Source organism: Diceros bicornis, chromosome 20 (genome assembly GCF_020826845.1).
Source record: "Diceros bicornis minor isolate mBicDic1 chromosome 20, mDicBic1.mat.cur, whole genome shotgun sequence".
Taxonomy (NCBI): domain Eukaryota; kingdom Metazoa; phylum Chordata; class Mammalia; order Perissodactyla; family Rhinocerotidae; genus Diceros; species Diceros bicornis.
Genome location: NC_080759.1, coordinates 51,309,838 through 51,334,848, shown reverse-complemented (window position 1 = coordinate 51,334,848; position 25,011 = coordinate 51,309,838).

The window sequence follows — 25,011 nt, the reverse complement described above, 5'->3', positions numbered from 1 at the left end:
AGAGAATTTAGAAATAATATTTGAAACATACCTTTCATATACAACATAACATGCCATTTGAGCATGAAATTTTCTCCTTTATTTAGAAAATCAGAAGGGGAATATATATTTTTAAAGTTTTTCACATAAAAATGCCTTTTTGATAAAGTCCAAATACTGAAAAAAACTGTCCTAACAAAATATTTGGGAGGTTAAATCAAAGTGTGGCCTCAAAGTTTTACAGTCATAATTTTAAAAATCTGTCCTCAATACATCTATTTTATTGATTTGTATATTTTCAATAATTCGACTCTCAAATAAAAGCAACACATGGCAGTCTTTAAATTATTAATTATATAAATATCTTATAACTATTAATATTTACCTTAATAAATTATATAAAATAGATAGGCAAATTTGGTTGTCTAATTTTAATTTAACCTAATAATATTTATGTCACTAAATAACTTTTATTCTAAAATTTGTGAAAATATAAATAATAAGTGAAGTCTGTATTAGCCTTGGTTCTAGGCTCTGGCCAGAACAAACAGAACATAAAAAATTTCTGTAGACATGAGACCCTAAAGATGTGTGTTAATTACCATAATAGTTATAGTCTTCAGCAATTATCACCTTAACATTTGAGATCTGGTACATGATTATAAAGCATCAACAACCATTATTTGCAAGCTTATTAAATTAGTGCAAGGACAATGTTTTCAAGTTTCCTTCTAAATATTTATAAGCTACTGCCTTGACCAGAGTCAATCGTTGATTTTTATATAAAATTTTCACTCATTCACTTCATTTATAGTTCATTTACAGGAATGATGGCTGGATATTATCTTATTTGGCTTAGTTTTTGTGCAGATATTCTCTATGTTGATTGAATTAGATTTTCATAAAGTGTATCTCCAGCTCAATATTATTCTTTCTTTTCTGTCTCTTTCATCTCTCTTTTAAACTCCTCTTTATTTCTGTAGTCAACGTGAGCTCAGCAGTATCTATGTCTTCCTGTGAAAGAATAACAGTGGAATAGTTTAGGTCAACATTTTTTAAATTTTATTTATTTTATTTTTTTCCCCCAAAGCCCCAGTAGGTAGTTGTATGTCACAGCTGCACATCCTTCTAGTTGCTGCATGTGGGACGCGGCCTCAGCATGGCCGGAGAAGCGGTGCATTGGTGCACACCCGGGATCCGAACCTGGGCCGCCAGCAGCGGAGCACGCGCACTTAACCGCTAAGCCATGGGGCCGGCCATAGGTCAACTTTTTTTGATATTCTGCATTAAAATGCAATAACCCTAATTCTAATGAAGCATTTGTTGAGTGCTATATTTAATTGTGGTTCACAAGGCATGACAGAGAATTTAACGACCTCAAAACCCTCAGCATGCTTAGGAAGTGCATCCTGGAAGAACAGTGCATAAGATTGAGGTCCAGACTGTCACTCAATGGGCAGCTTTTGACAAAAGTTACAATTTCCTACTGAAATTTTTTTCAAAAAGCCTAGACCATGTACTTGAGAATGCCTGAGTACGTTAAGGTAGACTCCCCTCAATTGACCAAGAACTGAACTCAACTTCCAAGGAGGCAAAGTCTAGGAAGACCCAGAAAAAATATTAGGTAGCCATCCACTATCATGGCAATAGGATGAGAATATGCCAGATGGAGTAGAGAGTTCAATTAAGCCCATCATCAGATGAGCCAGTATAAGACTAAAAGGACCTACATGAGTGACAGTTGCTTCTATAAAGATGTAGGAGCTGATAATGACTGAAATGGGTCATTATCTTGAGTTTGTAATGACACTTAGATAGAATGTAGATGTTTGAAGGACAACCAGATAAATTTTCCTAGATAAAAAGCAAGTTTCTACCTTTATACTATGATCCTCTATAGAAAGATTTCCTCTAAATGAGTCCAGTCTACAGGTCAACCAGAGCAACAGCAATATTTAATACAAAACAGAATGTTTGCTGTTGAGGTGAAGACGTGTGGGAACAAGATGGAAACTGGGTGTTGAGTTTTTAGACTTAATTATAGTATGACTTGTTCTTCCATAAACGTTTTGATTGCTTGTTTCTTTTTTTTTGCAAAAAGAAATTATAAATTTTTTAAATTATCTTTACAAAATATCATCAAAATATCATCTTTTGACAATCAAAAGATTGTCAAACATTATTTTATTGATTTGGGAGCTTTCTTATGTTTATTCATTTATGTGTTGGGATATACCAATTGGAAGGTTATGTTGTTTCAATAATAGTCCCAAACTAGACTCATTGCATGTATAGCAATTAAGAAGCCCAAGCAGGCTAAAAAGGGGCCCCTTCCTTTAAGACAATTAATTATGATTAGTATTGCCTGTTGCCTTGGAATAAGGCAGATCAGTTAAGAAAACTGAAAAAGTAATATTGTTTTCAACTCCAAATGTAAGCAAACCGGAGCATGGACATGTCTCTCCCATCCCCAGAATTTATACTCAGCTGGTGGGTCCACACACCTCTCTGAGGCTGACACAATGGAGTAGGCCTCAGGAAATCAATGTCAATTGTGTGGGGTTGTCACTAATTGCTTCCAGCTTAAACTCCACCTGTTGGTCTTATTTTTATCATCCTTGTTGCCAAATTCCATGTTGAAATTTGATTTTGATGCCTACTTCTCGTCTCTTCAGCACTATCAATTGGTCACATTCCCTTTCGTATGTTAGTAGATTATTACCTGCTCCTCAAATCTATTCTCTCTTCTAGTGTAATATCCTCTCATTCTTGGGAAATGATCTGATAATAGCCATGTGAACCTTATGTGAGACATAGATGTTTAATTATGGATCACTTAATCCTTGAATATTGAATCATATAAATCATTTGAGTAAGCAACTTTATAAGACATAAAGTCTTTATTGATGTGCAGACAGTGGTTGAATTTTGATACTGGAAAAAGTCAGTGAGTGGTTTGTTACCAATGTTACTTCAAAGAATTTTAAGAGTCCTAACAATTTTAAAAATCACCCATTTTGGCTCAGAAACCACTTCAAATTAATTAAAAGTATAAGTTACCTTAAAAAATTACACCAGATGTGCCAAGATTTATTTGCTAAATTATGTTGATTTGGATATAAATGCTTTTTTCTATTTACATCAGATTATTGAAGATTTATAAACACGTTCTAATCAGGTTGATTGAAATAATTCAGAAAGTCAACAAATGTTCACATACCACTACCATGTACCAGTAAAAGCATAGATATTATTTTTTTATGAAGTTTGGAGATGGATGATACAACAACACTTGTGACCTTCTCTATAAAAATCAAAAGTTCCTAATGTTCGTATTGCAGAGTTTCTGATGTGTCAACATCATTTGAAATGTGATACAATGAAAATCATCATGCCCAAAATAAACGTGGGCTTGTCATTGTCTATCTTACAATGCATTTTAAAGTAGAGAAATGCTTACTATTCCTAAAAAAGCTAACTTTTTGTTGTTTATTACATCCTTTAATAATTTATCCCCAAAGAAACTAAACTGTCAAAAATCATTGAGCCAGAACTGGCAGCTTGTCAGTTCTCACTGCTCATCGGAGAAAGAGCAAACAGACACAACTCTTCAGAGACCACACAGCTCTAGGTAGCAATTACATAATGCTCTATTTCAAAACATTTTCTAGACTCACCCAAATATAGACTTATACACTATACACCAAGAAAAACTCTTCAACACCTATTAATTTATTCAATCAATGTATTATTTTGGTATCTGTAAGGAAGAGAGAAGAACACATTTAAAATCATGATTACTTTCCCTCAGCCTTTCAGTAGAAAAGATACATGTTGTAATCAGTGAAGAAAAGCTGTATTCTGTAACTTTTAAACAAATTTTACCTTCATAATATGTTTCCATATTCTTCTGCCTTAAATTCTCATTAAGAATTTCACGGGGCCGGCCTGGTGGTGCAGTGGTTAAGCGCTTGCGCTCCGCTGCGGTGGCCTGGGGTTAGCTGGTTGGGATCCCGGGCATGCACCAACGCACTGCTTGTCGGGCCATGCTGTGGCAGTGTCCCATATAAAGTGAAGGAAGATGGGCATGGATGTTAGCCCAGGGCCAGTCTTCCTCAGCAAAAAGAGGATTGGCAGATATTAGCTCAGGGCTGATCTTCCTCACAAAAAAAAATAAAATAAAATTTCAGACTCCATATAGCCCTGACCATGCTTAGATTGAAGGATGACAAAAAATTACACTTCAATGACAATAAACTTGTTATTTTGTAAACACCAATAACCAAAGTCTACTAACTTTATTTTTTTTATTTATTTGTTTTTGTGAGGAAGATCAGCCCTGAGCTAACATCCACGCCAATCCTCTTTTTCCTGAGGAAGACCGGCCCTGAGCTAACATCTATTGCCAATCCTCCTCCTTTTTTTTCCCCAAAGCCCCAGTAGATAGTTGTATGTCATAGTTGCACATCCTTCTAGTTGCTGTATGTGGGACGCGGCCTCAGCATGGCCTGAGAAGCAGTGCGTCGGTGCCTGGGATCCGAACCTGGGCCTCCAGCAGCGGAGCACACGCACTTAACCACTAAGCCACGGGGCCGGCCCCTAGAAGTCTACTAACTTTAAAGAGGAAAGAAGGATCCCTTTCTCTGCAATCACAGTTCTCGTCATTCATTCTCCCCATTGCTGCTTTCACACTGGTATTAACAGCTGTACTTTTCAGGCATAGCATCGACACTATTGGTTTTGATGATTTAGATAAAAGGTACATGCAAATATACAGTGGATCCTGTGAAATCATTCATTCATATCAATAATTTTTGTCCCTAAATAGCCTATTAGAAAGTAGTCAATGGTTAATGGATTTCTCACTGTATTTATCATACACATTATTTTACATAATGAGCCAGTTTTTCTTTTTTTTAAATATGGCTCAATATACAATATTTTGCCAATCAGTTCATAGTGACCCAGCCTGAGATCTTAATAGATTAATGGAGATTGATGGTCATCAGGCCTTAGAGTCCATTTTTTGTGATGAAATAAGACTATAAATCAAAATGAACAAGGGGCAGATCAACTTCCCAAAATACATACATGTTTTTACACAGAATTGAGAAGGCATCCTTCAGCAGTATATTGGACAAGCCGTTTAGTATCTTAACATAAACGTCCAGTAAATGCCTATAAAGCAAGCGGCTCCTTAGGACATAACATAGTGCAGATTACTGTTTTGTTTATTTTCTTCAGTAAAAGAAATTTACTCAAGAGAAAAATATATATATATTATAATTTATATATATATATTTAGCCATCTGTGTTGCCTCTAACAGAATGTAAAATATGAATATAAATTATTTATATTTACAGAATATAAATAAAAATATAAAATTTTATACAAATTTTACAAATAAAATAAAAACATATAATTTATATACATTTTATATACATATGTAATTTTCAAGACCAGACAAATTTTGTAAATCTTTTGACTATTAGTGGTAGGTCTTCAGGGAACAATTTTTATTTGAGTGATATAGACAAAATCACAATTGTTAATCTGTTTTCATGAGTCAAATAATTTAATCCATTTTATTACACATTTCCTCAAGGTTATCACTACTATTTTATTGTGGGAGAATTTATTTGGTTAAGATTACATGGATTACTTTACATAAATTTTTTTTTTCAAAAGCTCACTGCGCCAAAATCCGGAACACTAACACCACTAATCACTGGCAAGGATATGCAGCAAAAGGAATGCTGGTAGGAATGCAAAATGAAAAACAGTTTGACAGTTTCTTACATTCATTGCTGGTAGGAATGCAAATGAAAAACAGTTTGGCAGTTTCTTACAAAACTAAACAGACTCTTACCATATAATCCAGTAATTTGGTACTTACCTAAAAGAATTGAAAATTTAGGTCCACACAAAAACCTGCACATAGATATTTATAGCAGCGTTATTCATAATTGCCAAAACTTGGAAAGAACTAAGATGTTCTTCAATAGGTGAATGGATAAAGAAACTATTGTACATCCAGACAATGGATTTTTCAGCACTAAAAAGAAATGAGCTATCAAGTCATGAAAAGACATGGAGGAACCTTACATTGCATATTACTAAGTGAAAGAAGCCAATCTGAGAAGGCTACATACTGTATGGTCATAACTATATGACTTTCTGGAAAAGGCAACACTGGAGACGGTGAAAATATCAATAGCTGCCAGAGGTGCGGGGATTGAAAAGTTGGAGCACAGAGGATTTTTAGGGCAGGAAAATTATTCAGTTTGATAATATAATGGTGAACACGTGGCATTATACATTTATCCCAACCCATAGAATGTACAACACCAAGAGCGAACCCTAATGTCAACTATGAACTTTGGGTAATAGTCATGTGTCAATGTAGGTTCATTAGTTGTAATAAATGCACCACTGTTGTGGGGGATCTTGATAATGGAGGAGGCTGTGCATGTGTGTGGGCAGGGAATAAATGAGAAATTTCTGGATTTTCTGCTCCATTTTACTATGAGCCTAAAACTTCTCTGAAAAATAAAGTCTATTTAACAAAAAATTCACTGTTACCACTAGTTCATACTATTTATTCCAAGTTGCATATTATTTTCTGTTATACACCATTAGTACTTCAGTGGAGAATTATATATAAAAATCCTGTTTTTATTTTAAATAAATTATACCAACTATGATAATTTTTGAATTATATGTCTGCTTATACCTCTAAATTCTGCATCTGAAATTATTTATTTCTCATCTACACCTATCTTTTCAATTAGAAATCTTACATACATAACCCAATGAATCCTTAAATTTCATCTACTTTGAAATTAAAGAGTTTTCTTACACTACCAAACTAATACCCGCATCTCAATTTCCCAGGGCTTATGGCTGGCACCTCCACTACTCCATCACACAGCTTCTCATAATGAAACCATCTTCTATCCCCCCTCCTTTTCATTCCTAAAATCCTCCATCAACTCATCCAAAAGATTATTTCTTTAAGATGATTTCAGTTTCATCCTTCCTTTTATTCTCACTACCAAAAATTATTCAAAACAAATACCACTTTGGATAGGATCAAGGAAAACGAGTGTTACAGACACCGTAGGTTTTAATCAAAGAGGAGGATTGATGATTTTTGGAGTACTGGGGGAAATACATGATTATAGAAGTGGGATTTGAGAAAAATTCAGATGGAAAAAGAAAAGGACAACATAAATTAGGAGAAACGTACTTTTCTCATTTTGTTAGAGACAACATAGATGGCTATAAACATCCATTCAGAAAATAAAGCCCAAGAGAAAAATTAGCCTTAACATTTTGAACTGGAGTGCTATGCTTCACCAGTGACAATGCACTATCATTCTTGGTCTGAATGCATTTTTCCACCATTATTTGTCAAGAATGCATGATCTGCTGCTAGTAGGAGCCAACTCCGCAGAAAAATAGACAAAATGTCAACAGTATCTGCAATAGCTCAGAAAACCACCACACATCTTTGTATGACACAGACTTGGTCTAATTCATGAAGAAATACTAGTGGAAAATTTAATGAAGAATGAGAAGTCAGATTTTCTTCTAAAACAAATAGGCTGTAGCACAAGACATTCCACAGTTCTAATATTAATTCATGTACTTTGTGGTTTCAAAATGTTTCCAAAACTCTTAGAAAGCAGTAAGGTTAAGAGCACTACTTTACCAATAAATCTTTGTTGGAGACAGTAGAACGATGTTTGCAAAATAAGCTTTCTTCAGTAAATGGGATACGTGACGTTTACTCACCAATGAAACGGTAACAATGCATCCATCCTTGAAAACAGAGTCCATATAAAAACAACCCTTTTGGAAAAGAGTCATAAGAATCAGGAATTCTTTAGTAATGACCAGGAAAAATGTAATATTTTTATTGTTTACTTTACATTTAACTGTTCTTTCATAAAAATACCTCACCAAATTTGGAATGTTTAATAAAAAATTGGAATTGTTTCCTTACAATCAGAAAGGTGACCTACTAAAAATATATTAGAAACAGCATAGTCAGAAAAACATTGGTATAAACCTGGTATTGTGGAAGAACCTTTCTGTCTTGACACAAGAATACCAAGATTTGGGTCCTTCTCATCCATCAATCACTTTTCACCTTGGGCAATTTATCTAATCCATTTGTATTATTCCATAAAATTGCCTATAAGTTTGATAAAAATAAAACCTTCATCACTAGGGTATGCTATTGGAGAATTAAGAGAGATTCCGTATGGGAAAATGCTAGGCAAACTTCAATATGTCTATGCAAAAATTTAGTTATAATAGATCTGCTTCTAACACTAGTTATTATGTCGATATGTGACAGTAAGTCATTAAATCTCTTTTTCACCATAAAATGTAATATGCAAGAAAATGTACACGAGAAAGATGTATATTTTAAAGGATGATAACAGTTTTAAAACACATTGTTTAAGATAAAATGTTACCTATACTTTTGACATGTCCTTTTGTCCATCTTGATAACATCTCCTTATACACTCCAAAATCCCAAAAGGTAACCACTTCTCTACATTTTGTGATAATCATCCTCTTGTTTGTCTCATAGATTTACTGTACTTATATGTATCCCTAAATATGTATGTTTCAAATTGGCTTGTTTAGAGTGTTCAGGGACTCTTAAAGTGGGTAGCTTAGCCTTCCTCACCACATGCCAGTGGGATTCCAAAAAAGGACATTCCAAAAGGAAAATCCCTAATGTGTATGTCAAGTTTTGTCTGCATCATGCTTGCAAATGTCTTACTGGCCAAACCCAAAGTCAGTGGGGGAGGGGCTTCACAAGGATAGAAATTCTAGAAGGTGTGATTCATTGGGAGCCAACAAAGCAATGGTCTACCACAGAGATCTAAGCTGGTAGATGGACAATATCACAGAAATATTTATCCAGAGAGCAGCTGCCCAAATATCAAACTAGAATTTAATATCAATTTTTTTTTACTTAGAACAGGTGCTAAGAAAGAGGAAAGTCCTCCAGTCTTAGATGGACAAGAAAAAAATCTGAGAAACAAAACATAACATCTGAGCAATATTAACAAAATTGGAAAATTGATACATAATCAGATTCTTGAACCAGAGCTTCTTGAATTTCTCCATGCTCTTTGGAGAAGTGGAGCCAAAGGTACATTTGAAAAACAGATTTAATAATTTAATTATGCTACTCATCTAGTGGAGAAAAAGGAAACAGAGGCTAGGAACCAGGAAGTTCCATGTTTCACCTCTTGGTTTTGACCCAAATTAAAAATGTAACTCATATTCTCCCCCCGTAGAAGCATATTTAGTAATATGAGGATTTCTTCAAGACTACTCTGAAGAAATACTTGACATTCTGGATTTCCTTTTCTTCTTTTGCTTCCTTCAGAATCAGCAACAATGATAGACTCATCCCCAATATCAGAACTGTTGTCAAATAATAAACTTACCTTGACAAAAACTGTAATGCACAGGGGAGATTGAGGAGAGCTGAAGTGCTCTCTCTGAAGGCAAAGAAAGTGGATGAGTACCCATGGCAACATGATTTCAAGGCAGTGAAATAAGCATGAAATCAAGGGGTAAGAGAGCAGCTGTTGGATCCAGCACATTTAACACCACTAATCAAACCAAGGTCAGCAGCTGGAAAAAACTGTGAAGTGAAGAAATAAACTTCAGTGACAGGCTTTGAAAACGTGCTCCACAGACAGGTAGAAATGACTGTATTTGTATGTAGGTATTGCAGAAAGGGCAATGTTCAGTTCAGTAATTTTTGCAACCATGGACAGTTAAACTGTCTTAATGAGCATCTTCAAAAATGAAATAGAACAGACAGAAAAGATGTATTGTCTGACAAAGAACTATGGCTCAAATCCAAACATCTTGCTGACTATAGACTCTGATATTCTCTCATTCATTTCTTGGATGGATTTATTGAACCACATTTTGTCCCATTTTATGGCTAGAACCATACAAGTTATTTTAGATCACTTTCTGGGAGAACACTGTGTTGTCTAAACTCTGGCTTAAAATAAATAAATATGTGTATATACATATATTTATTTTTATTCTTCTGATTAGTCTGATTTCCTAAACTCAGGCCATATATATATATATATATATATACATATATATATATATATATATATATATATATATATATATATATAAAATCTGATTAGTCTGATTTCAGGCAACCTAGGTTAGGTTTCTCTTATTTTTAAAATGGAAGACTGGTCTCTCCTAAAATCCAGAAAATAATTTCTGGCTCTAATAATTTTTTGGGTCCTACTATTGATCAGTTGCTGTATAAACTCTAGATATATACCGTGGCATGAAGCACTATCTTCAAGAGATTAATTAGCTATTTGGAGGTCTAAGATAAATACATTAAAATATAAATAATAATATATACTAGCATGGGCTAACCATAACATTAAAAGGACATTCATAGTAAGTCCCTCAGGAATAGAGAAGAGGTAGAAATCACCTTGGGCCAAACACATCTGAAAATTTTTCAAAAAGCAGGTAGAAATAGGTTGGAGAGAGAGTGGAGCTTAGGTCAGGAAGGAGAACTGAAGTGAGCATAGGTGTGGAGGCAGACACTTAACTAATAGCTTGAAATACGCTGATCGACGCCCTCTGCAAGTCACCACACATAATTTCCAAAATGTTTGACTATTCAGCCCAGATGTGCACATGCTCTTTTATTTATGTCAGTTGGTCCTTTTCTTTTGCCCACTCTCCCCCCAGAGTGGAGAGAAGCCCAGACTAGCACTTTATATAGAAGGAGATGGGAGTGTGCTGTGTCTCAATTAAAGAGTGCAGTATTCTATTTGAGCATTTTTCTACTGGATACGCTCCTCATTTTTTTCTCAAAAGCGTTTCTTGCTAAAGAGGAAGTAAATTGATCACACCTCCAACCACGCAAATGGATCTGAGGTCTTAATCCATGTACTTAACCTTGACATGCCAAAACTCTTTGGCTGCAGAAGAATCACCTCAAATTAAATAATTTGCACAATCAAAGAATGGTTTGTTTTCTTTCACAACCAACATACAAATATACAGAATAGTTCAAGCTGAGGCAGAGAACACACTTTGTTATCTAAGTCATTGTAGAAAGAAGACATGCAAGTAACTTTTAGAGTGTGTGTGCGTGTGTGTGTGTGTGTGTGGAACCTGAGGCATGTACTCTTAGAGCTCTGCTTCTCATCCTCCTGGCCCACCTTTGCAATGGTGGTCCACCTGCAGAGATGGTGGGCAATTCTGCGTGAGGTGAGGCTCACGCTGCAAGGGTCCTATCTCTAGCACATGTGACTCCACAATTTTCTGCCTCTGGGACCTCACAAGGCAGCAAATCCTTGTTAAGATCCTCAACACCAGTCATATTAGGCATTAAAAAAATTGATATATGCAAGCAATGTTTCACTTTTGACAAAAATTCCAGTTGATCACATTCATTTATTATTTTATTTGAAATATTTTATCTCATTTATTATAATATGGAACATCTTTACTTTCTGAATATAATTTTTTTTTTTTTTACCAATTTTATAATGATTAGTAATGTATCGGTTTGGCACAGTAGCCAGTTGAAACAAAAATTTTTTGCTGTGTGTACTTTCTTTTCTTTTTTTAAAAGATCAGTATTACTTATTTTGTTTGAAAATTAGAAATTGTATATATTTAAGGTATACAATTTGATGATTTGATATACATATGTTCTAAAATAATCACTACAATCAACCCAGTTAGCATATCTATCACCTGGACAGTTATCACTTTATTTATTTTTTTTTTTTTTGTGGCGATAACACATAAGACCTACCCTCTTTATAGTTAAGAATACAATTAGCTATTGTTAACTATAGTCACATTGTTGTACATTAGGTCTCCAGAACATATTCCTCTTGTATAACTGAAGCTTTGTACTGCTGGACCAACATCTCCTCATTGCCCCCTCACCTTAGCCCCTGGTAACCACCATTCTACTCTCTGCTTCTATGTGTTTGACTATTTTAGATTCCACATGTAACTTATTTTTTTAGTAGGAGGAACAAAGATGGCATTGAGGGGAAAACTATTTTGTCCTCAATGACTTATCCTCTGAGACAGACCCTTTAGGAAACACAAGGCTGTTGACAGTGCCCACAGGGGTGCTGACACAGACGTTCATCACTGGAGATTCTCACTATGGACAAGTCATCAGGAGGCAGCCTCTATGAGTGTTAAAATTGAGAAGTAAAAGGGATAACAAGAACAGTACTGAAGTGGTCAGAATAGTGGAACAAAGGAAGACTGAAAACCATCTAACAACATTGTGTTACATACTTCAAAGTTGCTGGGAGACTAGACCTTAAATGTTCTCACCATGAAAAGGAAATGATAATTATGTGATGTGGTAGAGGTGTTAGCTAACACTAGGGTGGCAATCATACAGCAATATATAAATGTATCGGATTAACATATTGTACATCTTGAACTTACACAATGTTTCACGTAAATTATACCTCAAAAAGAACTAACTCACCTCACAATTTGGTCAAAGAAGCTTTGAAATAGGAAGAGTAGCAGCAATAAGAACATGCACAAATGATTCACAGTGTGCATTCTGACTGGAAATAAGTGTTTCACTCAAAACTAGATGCCTTCTCACTTCTAATGGTATGAAATGCTGTATCTTAACTAATAAAGCATTCAAAAGCTAAGACATAAAAAATTGCAACATTGGGGAGGCTTTAATTTAAGACCAGTATAGGAATAGATTTAGGTAAAGTGGTTATTTGCACATTATGCAATGTTTAGACAAGACTGAATCTTTTACCCTTGCAGCCTCTTTGAAAGTTGGCTTATGTGTCTTAATGTTAATGCCTCACCATACTTCGAAGAGAAACAGGAAATACTCATTCCAAGCTGCAATTGCCTTTCTGTAAAACTTATATTTATTCTGAACTGTGATCTTTCTCTGTAATTCCACTTCTCCATATTATGTATCTGTTGTTTATTCAGTGCTATTTAAATTTAAGGATAAATGTAATTTGGAAAACACACACATTGTTGTACAAACATTTTCCAGAGATTGCTTTAAGGGAAACAATAAAGTATAGGAAAAGATTCTTTAGACTAAAAACAATATAGAATTCCTGACTAAAATCAAGTATGCTTTTGCCCTCTATTCTACCAGCAAACTTGAGTAAATCTCAGGGAAATTTTCACAAAAATCCATGCAGCATTGTGCACGAAGATATTTACCATAACATTATTGAGGGTAACAGGGAGCTGGAGGCAGCCTAGGTTTTCCTGACTTAGGAAATACATAATTGAATTGTAGTGAGTGCTGTCTACGGAATACATGAAAAGGCTAGAAGAAATGAACTATATGAAAATAGGATAACAATGAAAAAATAATAGAAAATAGTTTTTTGGTAGAGAGATATGTTTAAATAAACTGAATTAAATACAACAAAAAAATGGGATGTCAGTTAAAAAATATAAAAAAACTTGCACATACACACACTCAAATGCATATACACACACACACACATATATATATAAGGATACATATCCATCATGTTAGCCTAGACGTTGGAGAGGGTTAGAAGAGTGGGTACTGGGATGAAGGAGACAAATAATATAGCTAGAGAGGGGTTTGCATGGGGGAACAAAACGTTTATACCAGGAAAAGAAGGGAGACTGAGGAAATAATGAATTTAACTTGGATATTTTTTCAGCTATCAGGTGTGTCCATAAGAATTACAAATGCCAGAAGAGACAGCGCCAGAGAAGGAATTGTGGAAGACATATGGTGTTGAAGAGATTTTAGTATTCAGTGGAATAGTCCGAGCCGTCATAAACATAAAGATTATAAAACTGAATAACAGCACTGTAAAATTTTCTTTAATTATTTATAAAAATTCAGTATGCACAGGTACAAGAACAAGATGCAACTATTAATAATAAATAGAGAAAAAAGAAGAAAGGAAATGAAAGCATAAAGAAACTTACAATTATGAGTGGGGATTTTTCTATATTTTATTTTTTTTTAATTTTGTGGAAGTTGCATGTTTACAGGTTTATGATTTTAGATTTCATATCTCATTTTTCTTATTTTCAAAGTATCCAATACGTTGGTTGTAATGCTTACATAATGTGTAACTCTGGTTTGAGTACTTCTATGTTGACAAAATATGACACTATGCTTGTAACACGTTCAATACATGCCAGAGCTTATTGGACTAGGGGAAAAGGTTATGCGTATACCTCCATCAAATGGACTACCATGGGTGTCAAGGTGAGCAACCCCAGTCCCTGTGCCATAACAGGATTTAAGCAATTACTAGTATCACCTAGCTTTTGCTAATTTCAAATTGATTTCCAAGAGAAGGAATTTTTTTTAAATGAGCCATAATTCAATTTCCTGTAATGCACATGAATGCTCATTTAGTGTGCATAATTCTAGAATTGCAGTGGACACACACATACGACAAATACCTCACACACTCATGTGAAACTGCGCCCCAGAGTCACACTCTGATTGTTCTCCTCTCTTCCAGTGGTAGTAGGACTCTAGCTCTATGCAGCCCTCAAAAGAAAAATTGTGGACTTCTGATGTCCCAAAGCACTGAGAGGATAAAAATTACACAAGGTTCTAGGTCACTGGAGGGAAGTGAAAGTAAGAACAGCAATGGCACGACTCTAGCAATGGAGTCTCCTATAAGAACTCCAGCTGTGGAGCAGTAGGTCTGCAGTACAAAACCACTCCCTTCAGTTGCTCCATAAATCAGGGCCAGAAGGATTGTGGGAAAAATGGGTGAAGCCTCGCATAGGTTCCAGCTTGGAAGAGTTAGGTTGACAATTGAAGCGTTCTGCTCACAACTTATTCCAAATTCCTCAGGTAAGAGAACAAGAATGCCACGAAGCCTCAATGACATTGCCCATAAAATATTGCATTAGCAGTATTAGTAGCAGTTAATCATTACTGTTAATTTTATCATTAATAACATTAATAATAGTAGTACTGTATCATATAATAGAATTACAGTGATATTATAATATTATATTTGCATAATCGTTTTTAGTTGTTGATACTATTATTATCATTTCGTTATAAAATAGTCACAATAAATTTCTTTTCTATCAGAATTAAGAGAGTAGAAAAAATTTTTAAAGAAAGTAATCCTTGTATTTCTTTTTTTCCAGTGGTCAATTCTGCATCTTGATAAAAATGCAATGTGTCACATTTTGAAAAGCAGACATTGGATTTAAATAGAATATGGGTGCACATTCATTCTTGTTTTTCAATCTCTTTATCTCTTTATTTCCATCTGATATTTCAAATTATCAAGGAACTCTTCAGACAAAGAATAAGACCCATGAACTAAATAAGTGCTCATAAGATTTCATCTTTCATAAATTGTCATAAAGTATGAAGATAGGATCCAGGAAAGACTGATATTTAAATTGTCTGCTTATAGAATGACTTCTCCAATCTTGCCATTGTTCTTGTACGTTTTCTCTCTTCAAATTCTGGAAGGTATGTGATATCCCACACAGCAGCTTTTGAGGACAGAACTTGAATGATAAAATTTTCCCAGTTGATACTTACCAAAACTGAAATGGGTTTATTTTTTAATTGCAACACAGTCAAAATTTAGCTGGTCATTTTTAGAGGTATGATATGAAAAGGGTGACATTTAGGGGGTGGGTCACTGTTAATCTAATTTAATAAACTGAAATGTTATTAACATGATGATGGCAAATATTAAAATATGTAACCAGAAACTTAATTGATATGTTGATATAAATAAAAGACAACTTATAAAGAAATTTATCTGACAGAAAGTATAAAAAATATTTTCTGTTTGTAAGTCAAAATTTAAAAATTATTGGTGCTTTAACAAGTTTTCTTTTTTCTTCACTAGAAGTGATCTTAAATATATATTCAAAAGAAATAATTACCAAAAGATCATTTAAGTTAAGGAAGATGAATATTAATTTAAAGCAAAATTTATAACCATTGTATGGATATAAGATTTAATTATGAATATTACACAAATATTTTGTTTTTCTCAACAAATCATAATTAAAATCAAGGGGGAAGAAAGAATACATATTTTGATTCAAGGAAAATAAGAAATTTGAATGGAAATATGTTTTTATTGCTAAAAAATAAATATATGGATTTTTTTTAAAAAGCTCTTTTTATTTATAGATGACATGATTGTCTATTAAAAAAAATCTCCACCCCCAAAAAACTAATGAAACTAATAAGTTAGTATAACAAGGTTGCAGTTTAATGGTTATTATTCAAAATTCAATTGCTTTTCTATATACCACAAATGAACAATTGGAATGTGAAATTTAAAAAATAACATTTACAATGGCTCCCAAGAAAGTGAAACACTTAGTTATAAATCTAACAGAAGTGTAAAGTGTTTATATGCATAAAACTATAAAACTCTGATGAGAGAAATCAAAAACATCTAAATAAATAGAGAGATACTTAGTTTCCATGGAATATAAGACTCAACATTATGATGTGAACTGTTCACAACTTGATCTATACATGCAACACAACCCTGATGAAAATCCCAGAAAGCTAGTTGGTAGACATTGTTAAACTGATTTTAAAGTGTTTGTGGAAAGGTAAAAGACCCAGAATAAGCCAACACAATACTGAAGAAAAAGAACAAAGTTGGAGGATTCACACTATTTAATTTCAAGACTTACTATAAACTGCAGTAACCAAGACAGTGTGATATTGCTGAAAGAATAGACACACTGATCAATGGAACAGAATAGAGAGCCCAGAAGGAGACCACACAAATATAATCAACTGCTTTGTCACAGGAGCAAGGGTAATTAGTAGAAGAAACTTTAGAACAACTTGTCCTGGGAAAATTGGATTTCCATATACCCAGACACAGACCTTACATCTTTCATAAAGAAAAATTCAAATGCATTATAGACCTAAATGTAAAATATAGAAATATACACCAAGGAAGACATCTGGTCCTGGACTTTTATTTTGGGGGAGGTTTTGGATTACTGTTTTGATCTCTTTACTGGTGATTTGTCTATTCAAATACTCTCTTTCTTCTTGATTCACTTTTGGAAAGTTGTATGATACTAAGAATTTATCCATTTCTTCTAGATTATCCAATTTGTTGGCGTATAGTTTTTCATAGCATTTTCTTATAATCTTTCATATTTCCCAGATGTCCATTGTAACTCCTCCTTCATTTCTGATTTTATTTATTTAAGCCTCTCTTTTTTTCTTGGTGAGTTTAGCTAACAGTTTCTGAATTTTGTTTATCTTTTCAAAGAACCAGCTCCTAGTTTCATTGATTTCTTTCTATTTTTTTCAGTCTCGATTTCATTTATTTATTCTCTGATTTTTATTACTTCCTTCCTTCCACTGATTTTGGGCTTTGTTTGTTTTTCTTTTTCCAGTTCCTTTAGGTGCACTGTTAGATTTCTTAATTGAGATTTTTCTTGTTTGCTGTGGTAGGCCTGTATTACTATAAACTTCCCTCTTAGAACTGCTTTTGCTGTATCCCATAAATTTTGGCATGTTATATTTTCATTTTCATTTGTCTCCAGGTATTTTTTGATTTCTCATTTGATTTCTCCATTGACCCAATCATTGTTCAGTAGCATTTTGTTTAATCTCCACATATTTGTGGCTTTTCCAATTTTCTTCCAGTAGTTAATTTCTAATTTCATACTGTTGTGGTTAGAAAAGATGCTTGGTATTATTTCAATCTTCTTAAATTTATTGAGCCTTGTTTTGTGGCCTAACATGTGATCTATCCCGGAGAATCTTCCATATGCATTTGAAAAGAATGTGTATTCTACAGTTTTTGGATGGAATGTTCTGCATACATCTAGTAAGTCCATCAGGTCTAATGTGTCATTGAGGGTCAATTTTTCCTTATTGGTCTTCTGTTTGGACAATGTATCCATTGGTGTAAGTGGAGTGAGAATCCAGAGCCTGGAATAAACCCACACATCTATGGACAGCTAATTTTTTTTGTTTGTTTTTTTTTTTGTGAGGAGATCAGCCCTGTGCTATCATCGGCCAATCCTCCTCTTTTTTTTTGGTGAGGAAGACTGGCCCTGGGCTAACATCTGTGCCCATCTTCCTCCACTTTATATGGGATGCCATCACAGCATGGTTTGCCAAGCAGTGCATTGGTGCGTGCCCAGGATCTGAACCGGCGAACCCCAAGCCACTGCAGTGGAGTGCGTGCACTTAACCACTTGGGCCACCGGGCCAGCCCCCAGGTAATTTTTGACAAGTGAGCCAAGAACATGCAATGGAAAAAGGAAGTCTCTTCAATAAGTGATGTTGGGAAAACTGGACAGCCACATGCAAAAGAATGAAAGTAGACCATTATCTTACACCATACACAAAAATTAACTCAAAATGAATTAAAAACTTGATTGTAAGACCTGAAACCATCCAACTTCAAGAAGAAAACATAGGCAGTATGCTCTTTGACATCAGTCTTAGCAGCATATTTTCAAGTACTATGTCTGACTGGGCAAGGGAAACAATAGAAAAACTAAACAAATGGAACTATGTAAAACCAAAAATCTTCTGCATAGCAAAGGAAACCACCAACAAAATAAAAAGACAACCTAATAACAGGGACAAGATATTTGCAAACCATGTACCTAATAAGGGGTTAATCTCCAAAATATATAAAGAACTCATACATCTCAACAACAACAAACTAACAACCCAATTAAAAAATGGTCAAAAGATCTGAACAGACATTTCTCCAAAGAAGATATATAGATGACCAACAAGCACATGAAAAGATGTTCAACATCATTAAGTATCAGGAAAATGTAAATCAAAACAACAATGAGATCACTTCATGTCCATCAGAATGGCTACAATTAACAAGACAGAAATAATAAGTATTGGAGAGGATGTGGATACACTGCTGGTGGGAGTGCAAACTGGTGCAGCCACTATGGAAAACAGTATGGGGAGTCCTTAAAAAATTAAGAATAGAACTACCATACAATCCAGCTGTTCCACTGCTGCGTATTTATCCAAAGAACATGAAAACACCAATGCATAGAGATATATGCACTCTTATGTTCATGCAGAATTATTCACAATAACCAAGAACTGGAAACAACCTAAGTGCCCCTCAAGGGATGAATGGATAAAGAAGATCTGGTACATATACACAATGGAATATTACTCAGCCATAAAAAAAAAAGATGAAATCTTGCCATTTGTGACAACATGGATGGAACATGAGGGTATTTTGCTAAGTGAAATAAGTCAGAGAGAGAAAGTCAAATTTTGTGTGATCTCACTCATAAATAGAAGATAAAAATAACAACACACATAGAGACTGAGATTGGATTGGTGGTTACCAGAGGAGAAGGAGGGAGGGAGGAGGGAGAAAGGAGTGATTAGGCGTATATGTATGGTGATGGATGGTAATTAATCTTCCAGTAGTGAACATGATGTAGTCTACAGAGAAATCGAAATATAGCGATGTACATCTGAAATTTATATGTTATAAACCAATGTTACCACAATAAAAAAAAAGAACTATACAACTTCTAGAGGGAAACAGGAGAAAATTCTATGGTTTGGTGATAAGTTTTTAGATACGACACCAAAAGTTCAGTAAATAAAAGAAAAAATTGATGTTGGACCTTATTAAAATTAAAAACTTCTCTGAGAGACATTATTAGGAGAATGTAAAGACAAGTCACAGATTGAGAAAAATATTTACAAACATAAATCTGGTATAGAAATGTATTCAAAATATACAGAGAACTCTAAAAATTTAACAAGAAAACAAACTCAATTTAAAAATCAGCAAATGATCTAAGCAGAGAAACCTCACTAAAAAAGATATCCAAATGACAAGAAGCATGTGGAAAGATAATTAAATTTTTATGTTAAAACAATGAGATACCACTATACATTATTAAAAAGGCTAAAATTCAAAAACTAAAAGTACCAATTGTGTGCAGAGCAATAGGAACTCTCCTTCATTGCTGGTGGGAATGCACAATGATTCAGACACTTTGCAAGACAGTTTTTTTGTGAAACTAAAGATAGTCTTACCATACAATCCAGCAATCATGCTCTAAGGTATTTGCTCAGCTAATTTAAAATTTAAGTCCCCACAAAAACCCGCATGCTAATGTTTATAGAAGCTTTATTCATAATCATCAAGTACTGGAAGCAATTCAATGTCCTTTAATAGAAGAATGAATAAAGAAACTGTGGTACATCCATACAATGGAACAGTATTCAGCAGTAAAAAGAAATGAACTATCAAGCCACAAAAAGACATGGATGAACCTTAAATGCATATTTCTAAGTGAAAGCAGCCAATCTGAAAATGTTACATATTATATGATTCCAAAAAGGTAAAATTATAAAGACAATGAAAAATCAGTAGTTGCCAGGAATTCTGGAGAAGTAAAGGATTGAATGGGTGAAGCAGAGGAAATTTTTTAGAGCTGTGAAACTATTTTGTACAATACTGTGATTTGAGATACACAACACTATGCAGTTGTCAAAATCCATAGAACTTTACAGCCCAAAGAATGAACCTTCATGTGTGCATATATATATAAAATTTAGGAGATCAAGAATTCCAGGGTGGAATGCAGAATATGACAAAACAATCAAACTGTATTATGAATATATGAAATTGCTTTACTGAAGTAGGTTGGGAAATAATGTGCTGACCTAAATAAATTTGGAAATGAGTGCAGTCTATAAGACCAAAGGCAAAAGAAACTCATATCAGTCTAGTTGTCAATGTTGTTTTCCATGGGGGCACTATTTAACAATTCTGGCACCACTATACGTGCATGTATGCCAGAACTGAACAATTGGTTAAAAGGATGGCAGGTGGTGGGAGGCATATTTCTCACTGTTGGAGCCGGTGGTTACAGATAGGCAAGGGAAGTGGGCTGGAGCGATCCATGTGGTACTGGACTAGAGGCAAAGTCAGTGTGAATTTATGTAATTCAAAATTAATATGGAATGTAGAAAACAATAATTATAATAATGTGGCATTAAAAATATGGAGAATTAAAACTCATATAAAAATATCCCATAATGCAAGAGAAAAGGAACACGCAAAGTATTCCAAGGTCCTTGCATTGTGTGGAAGGAGGGTAAGATAAAATATCTGTACTATATTCTCTGAGACAAAAATGGAATAATGAAAAACTTTCAGTTTAATTAAAGGTAAAACAAGAGAGAGAGAAATAATTAGTAGCCAGGACAAATAAAAAGCATAAATAAGATAATATAAAATAATAACATGATAAATAATAAGTTAATCAATAATAAGAAAAAGATAAAGAAATAAGATAAATAAGTTACTTAAAACCAAACATAGATGTAATTACATTAAATGGATATGCACTGAATGATTTAATTAAAATCCAAAGATTATCCGACTGGATTAAATATAAACAAACTACGTTTTGTTTTCAAGACTCAGACATAGTATAATGGATACAAAAGCCTTAAAAGCAAAAACATAGAAATAAACATTGGGAATGCTAAATAAAAGAAAGTCTGCATGGTTATATTAATATAAGTAACTACACTTTGAGGCAAAGAAAATATCATAAGAAATAGAAACATTTCATAATAATCAAAAACAATTAAAAAGTTGATATTTGTATTTAACTAATAACATATTTTCAAAATATACCAAATAAAAACCAATAGAAGTGAAAGGAGAAATAAAACATTTCAGAATTCTAGTGGGAGATTCTTAAAAAACAAACAGCAAAGAAACAGGATATAAGAACTATAGCACCAACAAATTTGACATAATGAACATATATTGAACATTACATCCAAAAACTTCAGAATATTTTTCAAGCCCAAATACAATATTTATATGCCAAAAAAATCATGTTTTTGTGCCAAAAAGCATGTCTCAGCAAATTTCAAATGATGAAAAAAAACAAAGTCCTCTGGCCACATTGCAAATAGGCAACAAATCAATTAAAAATAAAGATAATGAAAAAATTATCTTGTGCTTAGAAATGAAGAAATATACCTGTAAGTATCCCAGAGTTAACTAAGAACCTATGACACAAATTTAAAGACAGTTCGTTGATTAATAATAAAAATATGGAGGCCGGCCCCATGGCTTAGTGGTTATGGGGGTGCGCTCCGCTACTGGCGGCCCCGGTTTGGATCCCAGGCTGGCACTGATGCACAGATTGTCTGGCCATGCTGAGGCCGCGTCCCACATACAGCAACTAGAAGGATGTGCAGCTCTGACATACCACTATCTACCAGGGCTTTGGGGAGAAAAAGGGAAAAAAAGGAGAAGGATTGGCAATAGATGTTAGCTCAGGGCCGGTCTTCCTCAGCAAAAAGAAGAGGATTGGCATGGATGTTAGCTCAGGGCTGATCTTCCTCACAAAAATAATAATAATAAAAATATGAAATATCGACACATGAAAGGGAAATAAACTTATGTTTAGTGGAAATATAAACTATTAGTTGCTTATAAAAGCTGAGGCATAAAATCCATAACTAAGCATAAACCCATGTTATTAGAGAGAGAATATGAAATTAAATCCAGATGATGAAGAAAGGAGGAAATGATAAATGTAAACTCAGAAATTAATGAAATAGGAAAAATAGAGAAGATCAACAAAGGCAAAATTGATTCTTTATAACTTTTCAAAAATGAAAAGAATCTGCTAAATCACCAGGGATAATATTAATCAAGAGAAAAAAAGAGAATACACAAACTAATGAAAGAAAAAAGAAAGATACCTACAGATTATTTAGACAATAAAAGGATCACTAAGTGATCTAATGAATAATTTTGTGCCCATAAAGAAAACCAAACAGAAAAAAAAAAAAGGAAAATTCATAGTATTAATCTAAATAGTCCTCTATGGAGATCATTAATTCTATATTACAAAAAAAAAAGTTCTCACAGGGAAATAAACAGTCCCAGACGGCATTGTTTAGCAAAACAAAGAAGCAAACTGCATTGTCCTAATTATGATTTCATTTTATTTAAAAAACAGGGGACTTTGTGTCATTCTTCCTTGTCATTATTGTATGTCTGGACTTTGCTTATGGGTAAAGCATTCTTCCCCATGTTCATTTATAAGGCTGTGTTGGTTATCATTAGCAACTGATAATAATTGAAATTTTCTTTTTTTTTTTTTTTTTTTTGGTGAGGGAGATTGGCCATGAGCTAACATCCGTTGTCAATCTTCATCTTTTTGCTAAGGAAGATTGACCCTGAGCTAACATCTGTGCCCATTTTCCTCCACTTTATATGGGACGCCGCCACGGCATGGTTTGATGAGCGATGCATAGTTCCGCACTCGGGATCCGAACCTCTTAACCCAGGGCCGCCAAAGTGGAGCATGTGAACTTAACCACTATGTCACTGGCCCAGCCCCCAAATATTCTTTTTAAGGTAGTATCTTTGGTCTGTTCTCCAGAAGCAGAGACTGAAATTCTTGTTCAAGTGATTAAGTGAAGGAGTATTCTTAGAAGGGTGGGAGAAAATCCAAATAAGAAAGGAAAAATCATCAAAGCAAGAACAGGCCTGATCCCACAGGCAACTCTAGAGTGTGAATTGCACCACAAAACAGGTCTTTCCATGCATCAAGGGCCTGTCCTTTTTCCCTGTGTCTGACTGTGGTCTGTGGAGGGTGGAAAGTAAGGGTTAGAGGTCGATCTAGCTTTCCCGGGCTGGTAATGCAGATCTTGTTTGGCCAGGGCACCTCTCTGGGAAAGGGGGCAGCTGTGGGTGGTTAGCAACGAACACTCAACAGCATCAGTAAACGGGGCATGGACTGGAAACAGGGTCCAGAAGAGTGCCCAAAGCCCCCTCATCCAGGAGCAGTCTTCAGTGAGACCTATTGAGACTGAGCATTTCATGGAATTTTGTCATAAAGTCATCCCTACGTCTCATAGCGATGATTCATTTAACCCCTTATAAACAAATTATGTTCTTCCCACATTCCCTGGGTTGGTTAACACCTAGACATGCTTTTCTGTATTTCAGTATGATCTTCTAATAATTTGTATATTTTAATGACATGTAGCATAGTGACAGTAGTAGGACCATCACACAGTTTTACACAGTGAAACTTCTAGTTCATTTGAAATTGACTGCAGGATTTTTAGCCCCTGCTCTGCCCCTTTAGAAGCTGGCATACTCTCCATAAATCCGTGCAACAGCAGGAGTAAAGCATAGTCAAACACCCACAAGAAGAGGAGTGCTCTCTTTTCCCAAATATACACCTTTCCCAACATGTAGACCTGTACTCATGCTGACACATCTCATCACAGTCTCAACATGGGGAAAATTTCCAGAACAATATTATATCCCCTTGCTCTTTTTCTGATTAAAGAAAGGCTGTGTCATGATGTTAGAGCACTTAACTTTTTTATTGGGCAGCAGTTAAGAATTAGAATACCAATGGGATACTACCAAATAAAATATGTGTACGGGGCCAGCCCGGTGGCGCAAGCTGTTGAATGAGCGCACTGCGCTGCAGCAGCCCCGGGTTCGCCGGTTCAGATCCAGGGTGCACACCGACGCACCGCTTGTCGGGCCACGCTGTTGCGGCGTCCCATATAAAGTGGAGGAAGATGGGCATGGATGTTGGCCCAGGGCCAGTCTTCCTCAGCAACAAAAAAGAGGAGGATTGGCAGATGTTATCTCAGGGCTGATCTTCCTCGGGAAAAAAATATATATATATATGTTTACTATAACATGACTTATTTATTTTTCTGCTTGAATGTCTGGTATTTCTGGACTTCTTTTTTAAACTGTCTTTTTATTTCTCTGATATTACTTTAGGAGTTAAGTTCTTAAAAGTGAGCCATGCAATGCCACCGGAGCAGATTGTCATAGCACTTCAGAGACGCTGCTTGGGAAGAAAGCTTAAAAATATGTCAAAGATCCATTTCCTTGCCTGCCTTCTCCCTTTCCAGAGAAAATCCC